The following is a 16,909-nucleotide window of genomic DNA, read 5'->3' on the forward strand; positions in this document are numbered from 1 at the left end:
GGTGAGTGTAGGAATGGTGATGAGGACGGGATACCAGAGTCCAGAAGGCCGCGGTCACGGAGAATCCTCCACAAGCTCCCAGAGTTTGGACTTTCCAGGACAGCCTTGCGTCTTCCCTGCCGGGCAGCCTTGGAACCTGGCACAATTTTATTAAAGATATGTCCAGTTTTAGTGGCCACCAAACTTTTCAATGGTTGTTGGTATTTGAGAGAAGTCTCCATCACCAAAATAATAAAAGGAATTCAGATAAAACAATGAGTTAGTACATGAACCTATGAAGTGAGGAAAGATTACAATAAAATCCAAGGCTGGTGAGGAAGGAGAGAAGACAGGATGTGCAGTGGCATAATCTTGGCTCACTGCAGCCTCAACCTCCTGGGCTCAAGCTATCCTCCCACCTCTGCCTCCCAAAGTGTTGGGACTACAGGTGTGAGCCACCACACCTGAGCTTTGGGGGTATAAATTGGTAAAAAGAAATTTGTCAATCTGTAGTAAGAACCTTTAAGATACTCACACCATTTTTTTTTTTTTTTTTGAGATGGAGTCTCTCTCTGTTGTCCAGGCTGGAGTACAGTGGCGAGGTCTCCACTCACTGCAACATCTGCCTCCTAGGTTCAAGCAATTCTCCTGCTTTAGCCTCCCTAGTAGTTGGGATTACAGGCATGTACCACCACCTCCGGCTAATTTTTATATTTTTAGTAGAGACGGGGTTTGGCCATGTTGGCCAGGCTGGTCTTGAACTCCTGGCCTCAGGTGATCTGCCCGCCTTGGCCTCCCAAAGTGCTGGGATTATAGGTGTGAGCCGCTGTGCCCGGCCAGATACACATATCTTTTGATCCAGTAATTCCACTGCTGAAAATCTATCCCAAAGAAAGAATCTGAAACGTGGAAAAAGCTTTGTGTCTGGAGAAGTAAACCAAGCTGCCATACTTGAAAGAGAAATTGGAAATAACCTAGATGTCCAACAAAAGTGGATGACGATGTAAGTAAACCCGGGTCCACCCGCCACTTAAAATTGATGCTGCCGTGGAGAACCATGTTGGTAAGAGTACAGTAACCTGGGAGTGCAGGTGATCGCGTGCTGAGACAAAAAGCAGGATTCAAAGCTGAATCCACAGCATGATCACAAAAAAGATGCTCCACAAAGTAAAAGTTACACAGAAAATACCCGCACAGTGCCTGTCTTTGTGTGGTTGGAACTATGGGCAAAGTTTTTCCTCCTTTATCCTTCCACTTCTCTTTTGCCTTCTAATTTTCTTGAAAGAGTGAGATTTTACTTTTAGAATAGAATAAAAGTCACCTTTCTTTTTCCTTTTTAAAGTGGCTGTGAAAGTGACACGGGCTCTGGGAAGAGAAGTAAGGAGGACTGCTGGGAAGGAAACCAGGTTCTCGGATGAGCAGGGGCTGTGATATGAAAGTGATCAAGAGGTGAGTGTGTGGGGGGTAGGGACGGAGCATGGGTTTTGGAGAAAAGTGTAGCTAGATTCCAATCCGGCTTCCACTCCATGAGGTGGGGCTGTGCTGGGCTCCACCAAAGGCTTGCTGCTGCCTTAGCTGTTAAACACGGGCTTGGTTTCCTCAGCAGCTGACCCGAGCACTATGTATCTGTGGTCATCACCATGCTCCTGTGTGCTGATGAAACAAGGAACATACACAGTACAGTCTCACTGGAGAGAAAGCTACTTCCCGATGGGTGTCTTAGCCCAAGCCGGATGATCTGTGGGCCAGCACCTGAGCAGTAGTTGCAGCCCTGGGCTTCTCCTGCTCACACAGGGCTGTGTTTGGACAGGTGCATCCCAAAGCATGCTCCATGGAGCACTGTCCCCAAGATGGTCCAAAATGCCTTGACACATGTATTGAGCACCTACTGTGTACCAGGGCTGTAAATTCCTCAAGGGCAGGGAGCAGATCACCCAGCAAGAGTCTCACTACAGGGCCAGGTGTGGTGGCTCACACCTGTAGTCCCAACACTTTGGGAGGCAGAGGTGGGAGGATGGCTTGAGCCCAGGAGGTCGAGGCTGCAGTGAGCCAAGATTATGCCACTGCACTCCAGCCTGGGTGACAGAGTGAGACCCTGACAAAAAAAGAAAGAAAGAAAGAACAAGCTAATGAACGAAGGAAAGAAAGAAGAGAGAGAGAGAGAAAGAAAGAGAAGAGAAGAGAAGAGAAAAGAAAAGACAAGGAAAAAAAAGGTCAGCACAGTAGAGGAGCTCAACATCGTAACTTTCATTCATTCAACCCATCCTTCATTTGAGGCTGATCCTTGGTGAAATTGGGACATTGAGGAAGCTTATTTTAGCTGACCCTTCATCTTCCATGTCACAGCTTCTCTTCTCTTGCTAGAAATTCATCCTGCCTTCCTCCTTCCCTACAGTGCTAGCTAATAGAACATTCAATGAGGATGGAAATGTTCTAAAACGTGTGCTGTCCAATGTGATTGCCACTAGCCACATGTAACCATTGAGCATCTGAAATGTGTCTAGTGCCACCAAACTACTGAATTTTTAATTGTAATAAATTTTAATCTAAACCAAATAGCCACATATGGTTAGTGAGTACAGTATTGGACAGCACAGCTCTGTAAAAACCTGTCCTCAGTTTTGCCTCTGGTCTCACTCAAACTCAAATCCATCTTTTGTGTCCACTCTGTGATGAGCCCTTCAAGCCTTGCTCTAGATGTCACTTCAGTGGCATGCTGGAGTCGGCCTCCACTGGCTGGCACCAGCTTGCACCAGCTTGCAGGAGCACATGTTTGCATCTCTTCCCAACCTGCAGTGACTTAACATTGGTAGCTTGACATCAGCAGCTATGGAAGCATTTACACCATGGGAATGGGCAAACACTACACAGCAGGCCTGTTTCCCCCCAGAGCCAGTCATTAAATGGGAGCGTTTACACCAGGGGAGTGGGCAGACACTACACATCATGTCTGTTTCCCCCCAGAGCCAGTCATTGAATATTTTCCAGTGTATCCATGAGTCACAGGGCCAGGACTTGCATTCCCCACAGACTGAGTGTCTCCTCCAGCCTTGCTCACCCCCGTCCTGGCTCTGCTTTATTTACCTGGCTTCCCAGTGTCAGGTTGGGCTCTTGGACTGGGATCCTGTGGCTCCCAGGGCTTCCAGTTCTCACTGGACTCTCACACTGCAGTTTTATGTCTGCTTCCTCTATTAGTTTTACAATCTTTTGAGAATAGGTAGCTCCTGTGACCTGTGAAGTGCTGAATCCCCAGGGCCTAGCACATAGTAGGCAATCAATAAGTAGGTATGGAATAAATAAAGACAGCATGGTGGAAAGAGTGTGCAACTGGGAGCCTGTATCTGGGGCCCTAAGTTGGAATCTTGCTCTGCCTGTTACCAGCTGTGTGACATTGTATCTGGCCCCGCTGTGAGTCAGTGTCCTTGCGTGTTACATAGGCATAACAATCCCTTTCCTGTCCACCTCATGGGGATATTGGAAGGGTCACGTGACATATAGTAGTGCTTTAAAAGACCACGCAAATAAACAAATTGCTTTTGAAAGTCCAGGAAAGCTGAGCATGGTGGTGTGCCCCTCTAGTCCTAGCTACTCAGGAGGTGGAGGTGGGAGGATTGCTTAAGGCTAGGAGATTGAGACCAGCCTGGGCAACACAGTGAGACCCCATCTCTAAAAAAAGAAATGAAAAGAAAGTTCAGGGACATTGTGAATTCAGTTTGGTCTTTTGCCATCTTGGGTTTGTGAATCACATGGGCGAAAGAGGACCATAGGGAATCTGCATTCTCCCAGTGTGTTAAATGAAATGGGACAAGCACAGCAACCTGCAAGGAAGGGAGAGGGGGTTGCACGTGCAGCTGGCCGGGCAGGTGGCCTTGAAGGACAGGCTGCAAGCCCCTTTCTCTTCCTCAGCAGAAGAATTCAGCCTGGCTGCACCCGAAGATGGTTCTGTCCATGGCCTTGTACGAGGAAGGAGGGACTGATGGTTCACGCTGAGCTCTTGGATGACAAATGGTTTCTTTCTGGCATTTAAGAAAGAAGTTCTCTCTTTAAAACCCACAAATGTTTGTTAGTTATTTTTCTCCTTGAGAAATGTTTTCCTGAAATCTGCAACGCTGAGGCTCGTCATGGGCATTTCGGCTTCTGTGGCCTGTGAAAGTTGACTGTGAACGAGGGCTGCTCCAAAGGGGTTAATTGCATGTAGGCATTGGAAAGTGATTATCTAATTAAACTTTGAAATGGAATGGTAAAAACACTGGGTGACAGACTGTCTGTAGGAGGGTCCCCTGAGGTGTTCTCCATTTATTGCTAATCATCTCTGCCCAGGCTGTGCCTGCCTCCAGCGAAGCCCGCCTCAGACCTCGCTCTCTGGAACTCTGGCTTGGCTCAAAGATTTGTCAAACAGACCTCCCCCTTGGTGTTCCGTGCCCTGCCTGAACTCTGCAGTTGAGCCTGGATGTCTTGGAAGACTTTCGTCACTTGTCTTCAGCTCCGCAATTTCTATTTAAAATTGAAAGGTTATTTCTATTCTTAGAACCATGAAATCAAAGAAATGTGAAGTGTTGGGAGTTAATTCTAGATATTTATGAATATTGCCCAGAATATTTGGGTTGGAGACCTAGCATACCAGCCATAAAGTACATGTACTGTACCCCTCGCATTTAAGTCTGCCGGCGTTTATTGAGTCCTCTGAGCCAGGCCCCTGCTAGACATTTTGGTGATGGAGAGGTGACGCTGATGAGTACCTTTCTGTAAAGCCACCTTCAGGCTGGAGGGGCACCGCTGGGTGAATGCACATTAACGTAAGCTCTTTGTAACTTAGAGAGCTCTCCTCATTCCCGCCTGGCCATTTTATAGATGAGAAAACCGAGGCTCAGACTTGCTTAAGAGACTTACCGGAGCCCCTCAAAGCCAGGCTTCCTGACATTAAAAGCCACTGTTGCCTGCTGCCCCGGGGTGAGCAGCTGTCTGTGCTGGATGCCGGGGAGAATGGTGAAGATAGTACGCATTTCTGCGGGAGGCAAAGAGGGAAATTTCACAGAGGAGTTGGCGTCTGAGTATGATTTTAACAGCAGGGGCCAGGCCAGGGAAGGCACAGAGAAAGGCAAGTGCACATTGACTCTGGGGACCAGCAAGTTGGCAGGAGTGATGTGAGACCTTTTTTTTCGTATTTTTAAGTTTTGAATGATTCCTTTATTCAGCAATAAACACTCAGTGAGTACCTATCCTGTGCTGGTGCATGGAGAGAGACATTCTTGCAGAATAGTTGCAATCTTCTGGGCAAGACAGCATGTGCTCAGAGCTGGATATTGGGAGACAATGCCGAAGAAGGCTGCAGGCATAAAGATGGGCGAACAGATCTGAAAGCAGCTTAAGCTGAAATTCCAGAATTACTTCCGCTTCCTTTTTGGTCTAGAATCAACGTGCTGGAGTTACTCGATTTCCCCTCTGGAATTGTTTTGTGGAGCAACACTTTAATATTTTGCCCTCAGCAAAGGTTCCACAGTGATGCAAGAGCCGCCCAAGGAACATCACTGCATTTTTTTTTTCTTTTTGTAAAATGACTATTGGGGATATAATTCATTACACTGCTCAATGCCACTTATGCAAATGTCTGTATGACAAATGCATTCTAGGGCACTGGGCCAAGAAAAATTGGTTCTCTTGACACACGGGCTGGTCTTACCTCTAAGACAATAAGAACTCCACGCCCAGCCGGCCTTTGCTCCGGACTCCAGCTCTTGGGAAGCTCAGAACAAGATTTCGGGCTTAATTTCTACAGCATTACCTGTAATATTACACCTCCCTGCTTGATCTGATTTTACTCTGTTTTTATTGTGAGATGTTCTTCTGGAAAGAGGGGTGGCGAGAAAGGGGAGTGATGAAATCAATCAATAAATGGTTTGAAATAGCTTCTGGCAGTATTAAATAGATTTTGCATATATCTCTCCAGCACCATTTCCAAAACTCTGTTCCATGGCACACAAAGGTTCCGTGAGATGTTCGTGGGTATTCCAAAGGACAGGAGCTCTCACAGCTGGTAGCATTGTTCGTCTTAAATTCATTTTAAAGTGTACATTAGAAAAATGCAAAAAATGTATAGAGTGGTTCTAATTGTTAAACAAAAGAGGCTGTGTGGTGTAACAGTTAGGAGCGCCGGCTCAGGAACCAGAATCCCCAGGTTCAACCTGACCTGGAAATTACTTGACCTCTTTGTGACTCAGTTTCTTCACCCATAAAGTTACCCTGATTGTGGTATCAGCCTCAGAGAGTTAGAACAGTGCCTGACACATGATACATCTTTGACTACTGGTAGTTTTTATTAGTTTTATTTTATTTTATTTTATTTTATTTTTTGAGACAAAGTCTCACTCTGTTGCCCAGGCTGGTGTGCAGTGGTGTGATCTCAGCTCACTGCAACCTCCGCCTCCCAGGTTCAAGTGATTCTCCTGCCTCAGCCTCCCTAGTAGTTGGGATCACAGGTGTGCACCACCGCACCCAGCTAATTTTTATATTTTCAGTAGAGACAGGGTTTCACCATGTTGGCCACGCTGGTTGTAGCTTTTATTTCTAAGTGCTGATCTTCCTTTGGGAAAGGGTCTCCTGCACCTGACAACAATAGGAAGTCCCTTGATAAATCACCTTAGGCAGGAAGCGTGAGGTTCAGCAGCAGGTTGTATATTTTGCCTCTCACTGCCAGGCTGTGGTGTGCGTTTCTATTTGACAATTGCCGGTCTTTGTTATGCATTTTATTTCATGATTTTAACATTTATTGGTGCAACTATTCAATGTTTACTTTATATTAAGCATATGAATCAAATTTTGATCATTTCTTACAGCAATTAATTCAACTCTGAGATCATTTTTTTTCTGTCTGCTTCAACTGAAACAGTATCACATAAGCCTCTATTGACATCCTGACAAAAACAGAACAATTTAAATAACATGCGGTGGTCAGACAAGTTTGGGAAATGCTGCCTGAGGTTGTATTTTCATCACATATGACCCCTTTGAGCAAGTCTGCTTCAGACGCAGACACAGCACCAGCCAACGTGGCCTTCCAAAACACCACCATCCGTTATAATGAAAATTTCATGGGTCGAAGCCATAGGTATTTTTTTTTTCCCGTGGGTAACAGGTCTGCCCACCTGTTCTCAGCTTTAAAGCAATGCCTATGTGTTTATCATTCATCCACTCAGGAATTATTTACTGAGTGCCCCTTGTGTGCCAGGCACCACGTTACACACTGGTGACATGGAGTTTTGCCTTCCATTATTCAGAGCTGCACTGTCCAGTACGGTACCCGTAAGCCACATATGGCTGTTAAGGACTGAGGTGTGGCCGGTCTGAAGTGAGGCATGCCGTGCCTGTTAAATACACGCTGGACCTCACAGGCTGGGCACGAAAAGGAATGCAAAATATCTGTTAAATAATGCATATATATAATATATTAGAAACATATAATAATTTAAGTAATTAATGTTGGTTACATGTTGAAATAATATTTGGGGTATATTGGGCTAAATTTAATGTATTATTAGAATTAATTTCACTTTCTTTTTACTTAAACTAATTAATTGTTGATTTCTTAACTAATTAATTATTTATTTATTTTTGAGACAGGATCTCACTCTGTCACCCAGGCTGGAGTGCGGTGGCGCGATCACAGCTCACTGCAGCCTCCAATTCCTGGGCTCAAGCAATCCTCCTACCTCAGCCTCTTGAGTAGCTGGGACTAGAGGTGTGCACCATCATGCCCAGCTAATTTTTTAATATTTTATAGAGACAGGATCTCGCTTTATTGCCCAGACTGGCCTTGAACTCCTGGCTTCAAGTGATTCCCTGCCCTGTAATCTCCCAAAGTGCGGGGACTACAGGTGTAAGCCACTGCACCTGGCCTCTTTTTTACTTTTTAATGTAGCTACTGAAACATTTTAGATTATATGCCTGGCTCACATTCTGTTTCTGTTGCACAGTGCTGGCCTAGAAGGTTCACAGACATGTAATTAATTTAATCCAGCACAACAAGGGAAATCCTATAATTTTCCAGATCTCCTCACCACCCCTCTGCCCCACTGCTAGGGCCTGACATGAGGAGGCCTCCCCAGAGGTAGCACGGAGAGATCAGCCAAGGTCCTAGCTGGGTGGAGAGGCACGAGACCCTTACTGAAGTCGGGGTCAGGAGTCTGGAGTGGGAATCCAGGGAATTGGGAGTGAACACAAACACACTGGGAGTAGATGGTGGTGTGTGGCTGTAGAAGTCAGCTGTCGCTGGGTGACAAACAATCACAGATCCTCAGGGACACACCACAATATGCATTTGTTTCTCTTGCACACCTCTGCAGGTTGGCAGGGGTTCAGCTGATGTAAGCAGGACTTGGCTGGGTTTGGCTTCTCTCTGAGGACTGGGCTCAGATCTACTGGAAGGGTGTTCTTCCCAGGGTCCAGGCTAAAGGGGCAGCAAGTTACTACTTAAAAGTCAAAAGATAACAGATGCTGGCAAAGTTGCAGAGAAAAGGAATGCTTATTTACTGCTGGTGGGGATGTACATTAGTTCAGCCATTGTAGAAAACGGTTTGGTGATTTCCCAAAGTACTTAAAACAGAATTACCATTTGACCCAGCAATCCTATTACTGAGTATATACCCAAAGGAATGTAAATTGTTCTGCTATAAAGACACATGCACGTGCATGTTCATTGCAACACTATTCACAAGAGCAAAGACATGGAATCAACCTAAATGCCCATTAACAGTGGACTGGATAAAGAAAATGTGGTACATGTACACCATAGACTACTATGCAGCCATGAAAAAGAATGTGATCCTATCCTTTGCAGCAACATGATTGCAACTGGAGGTCGTTATCCTAAGTGAACTAGTGCAGGAACAGAAAACCAAATGCTGTATGTTCTCACTTATAAGTAGGAGCTAACACTGAGTACATACGGACACAAAGAAGGGAACAGCAAACACCAGGGCCTACTTGGGGGTGGAGGGTGGGAGGAGGGTGAGGATTGAAAAACTACCTATCGAGTATTGTACCTAGTACCTGGGTGGTAAAATAATCTGTACACCAAACCCCTGCAACATGTAGTTTACCTACATAACAGACCTGCACCTGTACCCCAAACTTAACATAAAAGTTAAAAAATAAAATTTTAAAAAGGGGCAGCAAGTACCTGGGAGAAGCTCTCCGCATGATGCCAGAGGTGCAAGGGGTGTGGCTCACTTGTGCAAGTGCTTTTCAAATTCAGCTCAATGATCTCTGCTAACATCCCATTGACCAAAGCAAGTCATGGGGCTGGGACCAAAATGCAACAGCAGGGAAGCAAACTCTGCCCACCGTGAGGCCAAAGCGGTCACACGGGGAAGTCCTGCATCTGCTGGATAGGGAAAAATATTCCTCCCATGGGACTGGAGGTCAGGAGGGAGTGAATATTTGCTGAATAATCATCTACACTATCAATGGGGTGGGGACGTGACTGGAGGTGGGATAAGGCAGATCTTTTCTGAATGCTTGTTCTGAAGGCAGAGGAAAACTCATGGCCCATGAATGAGCCCATCATTCACCGTTCACTCTGGATGCTTCTGAGGGTCGAGGGGCCTAGGAAAAATTACACGGGAACAACAGGGATAATCCAGAGTTGTCTCGGGTACACGAGGACATATGGTCACCCTAGCTACAGGCCAAATTCCCAGCACTGTTTTGTTTCACTGTCATAGCACTTTCTTTTAGTTTTTCTTCTTTTTTAAACAAAAATAAATGTGAATATTCTCCAGGGAGGTGTATATTTTCATGCTCAACACAGGCCCAGGCATTCTCTTAGGTCCTACACATAGTCGCATCACCTGCTTGGCCTCTCAAAGCGTTGGAGCTGTGGCTCCGGATGTAACATCTGCAGTTGGCTTTTAGTGGTCAGAGGCCACGTGAGTGGTGTATTTGACTCATAGAACTGCTGTAACAAATTGCCACACATCTGGTGGCTTAACACAACAGAAATTTGTTCTCTTACAGTAATGGAGGCCAAAAGTCTGAAATCAAGGTGTCAGCAGTGCTGGTTCTTTAAGGCAGGGGTCCCCAGCCCTCAGGCCATGGGCCAGTGCCTGTCCATGGCCTGTTAGGAATTGGGTGGCCCAGCAGGAGGTGAGCAGCAGGTTAGTGAGGGAAGTTTCATCTGTAGGTACAGCCACTCCCCATAGCTTGCATTACTGCCTGAGCTCCGCCTCCTAACAGATCAGTGGTGGTATTAGATTCTTATAGGAGTGCGGACTCTGTTGTGATCTGTGCATTTGAGGGATCTAGGTTGTACATTCCTTATGAGAATCTAGTGCCTGATGACCTGTCACTGTTTTCCATCACCCCCAGATGGGACCATCTAGTTGCAAGAGAACAAGCTCAGGGCTCCCACTGATTCTACATGATGGTGAGTTGTATAATTATTTTATTTTATATTACAATGGAACTAAAGTGCCCAATAAATGGAATGTACTTGAATCATCCCAAAACTATCCCCCACCCAGTCTGTGAAAAAATTTTCTTCCATGAAACCAGTCCCTGGTGCCAAAAATGTGGGGGACTGCTGCTTTAAGGGGTCTGTGGGAGAGTCTGCCCCATGCCTCCCTCCTGGCTTCTAGTGGCTGCCAGGAGTTGTCAGTGTTCCTGCCTTGTGCTGTGTCGCTCCCACCTCTACCTCCATCTTCACATGGCCTTCTCCGTGGGCCTTCCTGGGTCTCTGTGTTACATCTCCCTCTCCTTTCTCTTACAAGGGCACAAGTCCTAGATCCAGGATGATCTCATCTTGAGATGCTCAACTTAATTACATCTGCAAAGACCCTATTTCCAAATTTGGTCACAGTCACTGGTACCAGGAGTCAGGATTTGGATATATCTTTTAGGGAGACACAATTCAATGCATGCAGGTGGACTGCTGAGTGGGCCATGGAGAAGAAAGTGTGCGTGGGCAGGTGCAGGGCATGATGGTGGCAGAGAGCGAGCAGGCTGCCACCTCTTCTGGGAAGGAGGCTGGCGGGGGGTGTTCTGCAGGGAAGCATGCCCTTGAGGGGTGTCTTGAAGGTGGAGTAGAGTGTGGGGGACATGGAGAGGACACCTGAGGCAGAGGAAATGAAATAAGCAAACCACAGACCTGTCCAACAGCCTGGGGGCAGCTTCGGGGGTCCTAACTCACTGGCTTTGACGTGGCTGGAGTATACACAGGGTGTGGAAGGGGGAGAGGGAAGGCCAAGGAATGAGGCAGGGAGTTTGGATACCACATCGTGGTGTTTCACAGAGGAAATGCCTAATCGCTCATTTTCTTCGCTTTATATTTGAGATCCCGGGTGGGGAGTGTCAGAGACCAGCTACTTGTTCATTTTTCGTCCTGGGCACATAAGTGAACTACAAGTCCCAGGCTTCCTTGCAGTTAGGTGCCGCCATATGACTGAGTTCAATGGAATGTGGGAGAGATGAGGTATGCCCCTTCTAGACAAGGTCTTGGAAACCTCCCTGTTATTCTCCACACTCCCTTGTCCTTCATCTGCCTGCTGGACGCAGATGGGACAGTGTGGGACCCTGACCCCCAGATGGAGGAGGCCTGGCTGGTGAGATCACTGCATGGAGCAGAACACCCTCACCCACCCATGCTAGGCTGTGTTGTGTTATTTATTTCTTATTTAAAAAAAACTGTAGAGACTGGGTCTCACTATGTTGCTCAGACTGGTCTGGGCTCAAGCGATCCTCCCACCTTGGCCTCCTAAAGTGCAGAATTACAGGTGTGAGCCACTGCGAGAGGCCTACACTGTGTGTTATTGAGGGAAGCCACTGAGAGGTGGGAGTTTATCACAGCAGTGGTCTACTTTGACCTTAACAACCACTTCCCTGCTGCCAGCGCAAAGAATCCTCTGCAAACAACTGAGCCACATTAGGCAAAGGGCTCTGTGGGGGAGTGGAATGGGGCCAGATGGAGGCCTGGGCAGGGATAGGCTCAAGTGGCTCAGAGGAGGTAGTCTCCATCTGTCCCACAGGGGGTTAGGGGAGGTGGCCTGAGAAGATTAAATCCCATGGGACCAGCCAGGGCAGGCATGCCTCCTAAGCAGATGCAAAGCAGATGGATGTGGAGCCAAGGATTGGGAATTCCAGCTGGAAGTCTCTACATGGGGCCCAGAGTCCTCAGCAGCCAGGGGGAGCAGCTGCTGCAGGAGTGGGAGCGAAAGCAAGGGTTGGAGGTGAAGGTCAGGCACTCGGCCTTTGTCCAGATCAAAGCAGGCACAGGCTGGAATCGGGGGAGATGTCAGGGTCCCCCCGTACAGCCAAACCCCCTGGAGGTCTCTGCATGCTGCTTGGCAAGGATGGGCATGAAATGAGAAGGCATATGCCAGGGTGCCCTAACAAAACAGGCTGAAACCAGGATGTCCTGATGGAGGCAGCAGGTGTCATTCATTCATTTACTCATTCATTTATTCATCCACACACATTTTCTCAACACCTACTGTGTGCCCAGCCCTGAGCCAGAGAAGGGGAAAGCATACAGGCCAATGTATCTGCATCAACGTACAGCATGCTCAGAGCTCTGAAGGGAGGAGAGGGGCATAGGGGAGGGTCCGGGATGACATCTTTCCGGAACCCTGGGGCCCGTGGTTCTGATGGCAGTGTCCACCCTGAAGTCAGCCCCTCCACCCCGAGAGTGAGTCAGAGCAGGCTCACCAGCTAGGGGATGTGCTCTGCTCATTCACCAGTGAAAGCCTCCTTTGTCCCTCCTCCATAGGGAAGGACAATGTCGTGCCCTGGTTTCTTTGTGTTCAGGGGCCAGCAGGCTCTTAGCGAGTGTTAAATGCAATAATACCCACTCATCTTAACAGCCTCTGCTTTGGTACCCACTGGTAGCTGAAAAATTCACACACACACACACACACACACACCCCCATGGGGTCTGGCAGATGCAATTAGCCTCTGGGTCCCTCAGAATTAGATGCAGGTGGCTAATTGTCCATGCCAGGAGGCAACTGTGGGCACAATTAGTCATGTCTCTTTCCCCACTCGGGGCTAATAATGGGTGGAAATCTGCAGGGGGAGCAGAAATCTGAGGGGGCTCAGGCTCTCCTTGCCTGTGCTGTGATGGGCAGCTCTTGGTGACATTGCTCTTCCCTGGGCCTGGAAAAAGCTGTGGGGTGGGCAAGAAGGGAAGGCGGAGGGGGCAGCTCTTCTGGGGATCTGGGCTGTGGTGCCCCTCCATCCCCTCCCCGGCCCTGCCAGCACACGGGCTTCTGTGCATCCGAATTTATTAATGATGCCAACCCCTTGCGTGCGTGTAGCTTATTAGAATCTCAAAGCCCTTTTGCATACATTATTGCATTGCACAGCCACATGACAAGGAGGCAGGTGTAGTTATCACGTCCCATTTTACAGATAAGAAAATGGAGGTTCTACTTGCAGAGCCTGTATTAGAATGCCGGCCTGGCCAAGTGTGGTGGCTCACACTTGTCATCCCAGCACTGGGAGGCCGAGGCAGGCAGATCGCCTGAGGTCAGGAGTTCGAGATCAGCCTGGCCAACATGGTGAAACTCCCATCTCTACTAAAAATACAAAAATTAGCTGGGCATGGTGGTGCGTGCCTGTAACCCCAGCTACTCAGGAGGCTGAGGCAGGAGAATCACTTGAACCCTGGAGGCGGAGGTTGCAGTGAGCCAAGATGGCGCCACTGCACTCCAACCTGGGCAACGGAGTGAGATTCCATCTCCAAATAAATAAATAAAATAAAATAAAATAAAATAAAATAAAATAAAATAAAATAAAATAAACAGAATGCAGGCCTGCCTGACGCCAAGCCTGTGTGCTGCTTTTTGTCCCTCCTGCCTTTACTTTCTAGTGGGGGCAGAGAGATGGCTCCCCAGAAACTGAATGATAGCTTAGGGCAGAGCAGACTTGGGAAAGTCCCGAGGTAAAATTTGCTTCAGCAAACAAGTTCTGCAGTTGTCCCCTGTTCAAACCCCATCTAAGGTGTGGTGGGGGATACAGAGAGGAAGTAGCATAATCCCTGCTTATCAGGAGTTTACAGTCCAGTGGAGAGAATCAGCTATGTACATAATATCCATTCTATGAGAGAGAACGTGAGAAGGGCTCTGTGTGCTTTCCTGAATCCAGAAACTTGTTGAGTGACTTTGGTGTTGCCTCTCTGGGTCTCAGTTTCCCCAGCTTCAGTTTCCTCAGCAGAGTGTTGAGCCTCATTGATGACTCAGGCTTTGTTCAGTTCTTTCTACCGATTTCCAACACAGTTGTGGATTTCAATAAGGAAGAGATTATTTCTGGTAGGGGGAAGAGGATGGAGGAGGGTGCACAAAGAAGTGGCATCTGAATTGGTCTTGAGAGGGAGACAGGAGAACAGGGCTGCATCCTAACCTAGGCTGTGGTTATGGTTGTGAGTGACAAACTTGCCTGTGGTTGCAAGTGGCAGAAACCTAAATTTACGGGCATCGAAGTGAATGTATTGGCTGGCATATCATGGTAGCGGGTCTCCAAAAGTAGCTTCTCAATGACTCATGTCTTCCGTATACATGCCCTTGTGTAGCTTCCTCCCCTTGGATCTGGGTTGGCCCTGAGACTTGCTGGTAAACGCATGGACATGGCTGGTAACCCATGGAAATAACGCTGCTGGCCTCCAAGGCAGAAGTTTCAGCTCTCACCTTGTTCCCTAGGAACACTCACTCTAGGGGAAGCCAGACACTAAGTAGGAAGTCCTGCTCTCCCGAGACCTCCATTCTATGAGGAAGTCCACACCAGCCATGTGGGAGGCTGCATGGAGAGAGATGCCTGGCCAGTCCCAGCTCATCCAGCTTGATTGGCATCTGAACACAATAGTGTCAACAACCCTGAGCAAGACCACCTAGTTGAGCCCATCAACCCACAGAACCATGCAGATAATGATAAATGACTGTTCTACACCACTGTATTTTGAGATAGATTGTTTGCAGAATCAGAATACATGTATAATGTAACAGTCCAGGGAGATTTAGTTTCAGGCATTGCTGGATCCAGGAGCTCAAAGAATATCACTGGGTCTTGTTTTTTCCCTGTCTCATGTCTTGCTATCTTGTGCTGGCTTCTTTTCTAAACCACCTGGCTCTCCCCCAGAACTCCCAGACTGGTTTCACCCCTGCTTCCAGCAATGCCAGTGAACAAACCTACTGTTGCTCACTGCTTTCAACAAAAGTCCTGGAAATCCACCTCATTGGCTGATAACAGGCTCTTTTTTGAAACATTCCTGATGTGGCCAGAAGGGAGGGGTATGGAAGGAACATTCTCTACCCCTCCAAGATGGAACGGGCATGAGCTCTGCCCACATCAAGTCCTGAGCATGGGGGAAGACATCTCTTAAGAAGATCTCTAGGCCGGATGCGGTGGCTCATGCCTGTAATCCCAGCATTTTGGGAGGCCAAGGCAGGCAGATCATGAGGTCAAGAGATCGAGACCATCCTGGCCAACATGGTGAAACCCCATCTTTACGAAAAATACAAAAATTAGCTGGGTGTGGTGGCGTGCACCTGTAGTCCCAGCTATTCAGGAGGTTGAGGCAGGAGAATCACTTGAACCTGGGAGGCGGAGGTTGCAGTGAGCCAAGATTGTGCTATTGCACTCCAGCCTGGTGACAGAGTGAGATTCTGTCAAAAAAAAAAAAAATATATATATATATATATATATCTAAGGGAAATATCTATTCTGAGGGGAAATGGACCCTGGATAGACACAAATAGACATCCGTTTCTGTGACCTTGTATAAGACACATAACTTTCCTAAAGCTTGTCCTGCCCATCTCATTGTAAGACTCAGGTCTGAAAACAGCAAGAAGCCTGGGAAAGCTGTCACAGAAGCAGTGTCTACCTGGGAGTGGGGGACTGTTTGTATCAGTAGCCATCTGGAGAGGGCTCAAAACTGAGCAGGACAAGGTGTGACTGCCCCAAACCCAAACCCTTTTCATAGACAGGAAGGGAACTAAAACCCAAGGTTTCTGATCAGAAGGCAAAACAGAGTGGCCTCTCAACAGGAGACACGTATCCTGTGTGTTCTGGAGTCACGCATTTCTGTACATTAGCAGAGTTTATGTCATCTGAGAATTCCCAGGAATGAAGGTCTCACATTGAAGTGAGTGGGAAGAGACTTCCTCAAAAACAAAAGCACATCCCGCTGAGGCAGGACAGAGATATCTTTGCTGGAAGGAGGAGGTTTCCCCTGAACCTGCACAGGAGGCTCAATCTGGAATGATCAATTTTACTGGAAGACATATTGTTTTTTCTTTATTTATTATTCTCCAAAGGCTTTGAACATATCTAAAAAAGGAGACTTTTATATTAGTCAAGGACACAGGGCAAAACCACAAAGCAATATCAAAAATAAGGGTGACTACATGCTAGGGGTCAGAAAACCAGCACTCTTTCCACGATGAAAGCAACTCGGTTCTTGAGATTCCAGTTATTCCAGTCTGGAGTGCAGTGTAAGTGGTACGAATTCCCTCACCCATGTGATAATGCTTCCTTCGATGTATTCATTCATTCACCTGGGCATCCACCCCTTAATCTGTTCACTTAGTCAACCATCCAACAGGTGGTACCCACACCAATGTCAGTTAGGGCAAAGCTGCTATGCGTGCTAGAGGCTAGGAGAGAAATTCTCAGAGTAGAGAAATGGTTAAAATAAATCAAAATAAAATCTGAGTTGGCCGTGGTGCTTATTCTTAATGACACACAGGAAACTATAAACCAGCCATGCTACATAATTGACCACTGAGGATTTTTCACTCTCAGTCAGTTTGAGATGTACCGAATCCAATATCATATCAGTGATTTGATTTGTTAATAATCAAATTGCAAATACCTTTTCATTTGGCTTCAAAAAGCAAACAGCCATTCAGAATAATTTTTATGGGTCTTGGAATGCAATATAAAC

The 16,909-nt window shown here is 47.2% G+C and overlaps 1 long non-coding RNA gene across 1 annotated transcript in view; it reads left to right on the forward strand.

Moving 5' to 3' along the window:
- Positions 1–820: 820 nt before the first annotated feature.
- The window catches only part of LOC134757198 (uncharacterized), a 49,169-nt gene continuing 33,080 nt past the window's right edge, over positions 821–16,909 (forward strand). Inside the window, exons 1-3 of the long non-coding RNA XR_010130894.1 lie at positions 821–982; positions 1,322–1,428; positions 10,342–10,399. This is a non-coding gene — a long non-coding RNA (uncharacterized lncRNA). The remainder of the gene's footprint in view (positions 983–1,321; positions 1,429–10,341; positions 10,400–16,909) is intronic.

The sequence above is a fragment of the Gorilla gorilla genome, chromosome 15 (assembly GCF_029281585.2).
Source record: "Gorilla gorilla gorilla isolate KB3781 chromosome 15, NHGRI_mGorGor1-v2.1_pri, whole genome shotgun sequence".
Classification (NCBI taxonomy): Eukaryota; Metazoa; Chordata; class Mammalia; order Primates; family Hominidae; genus Gorilla; species Gorilla gorilla.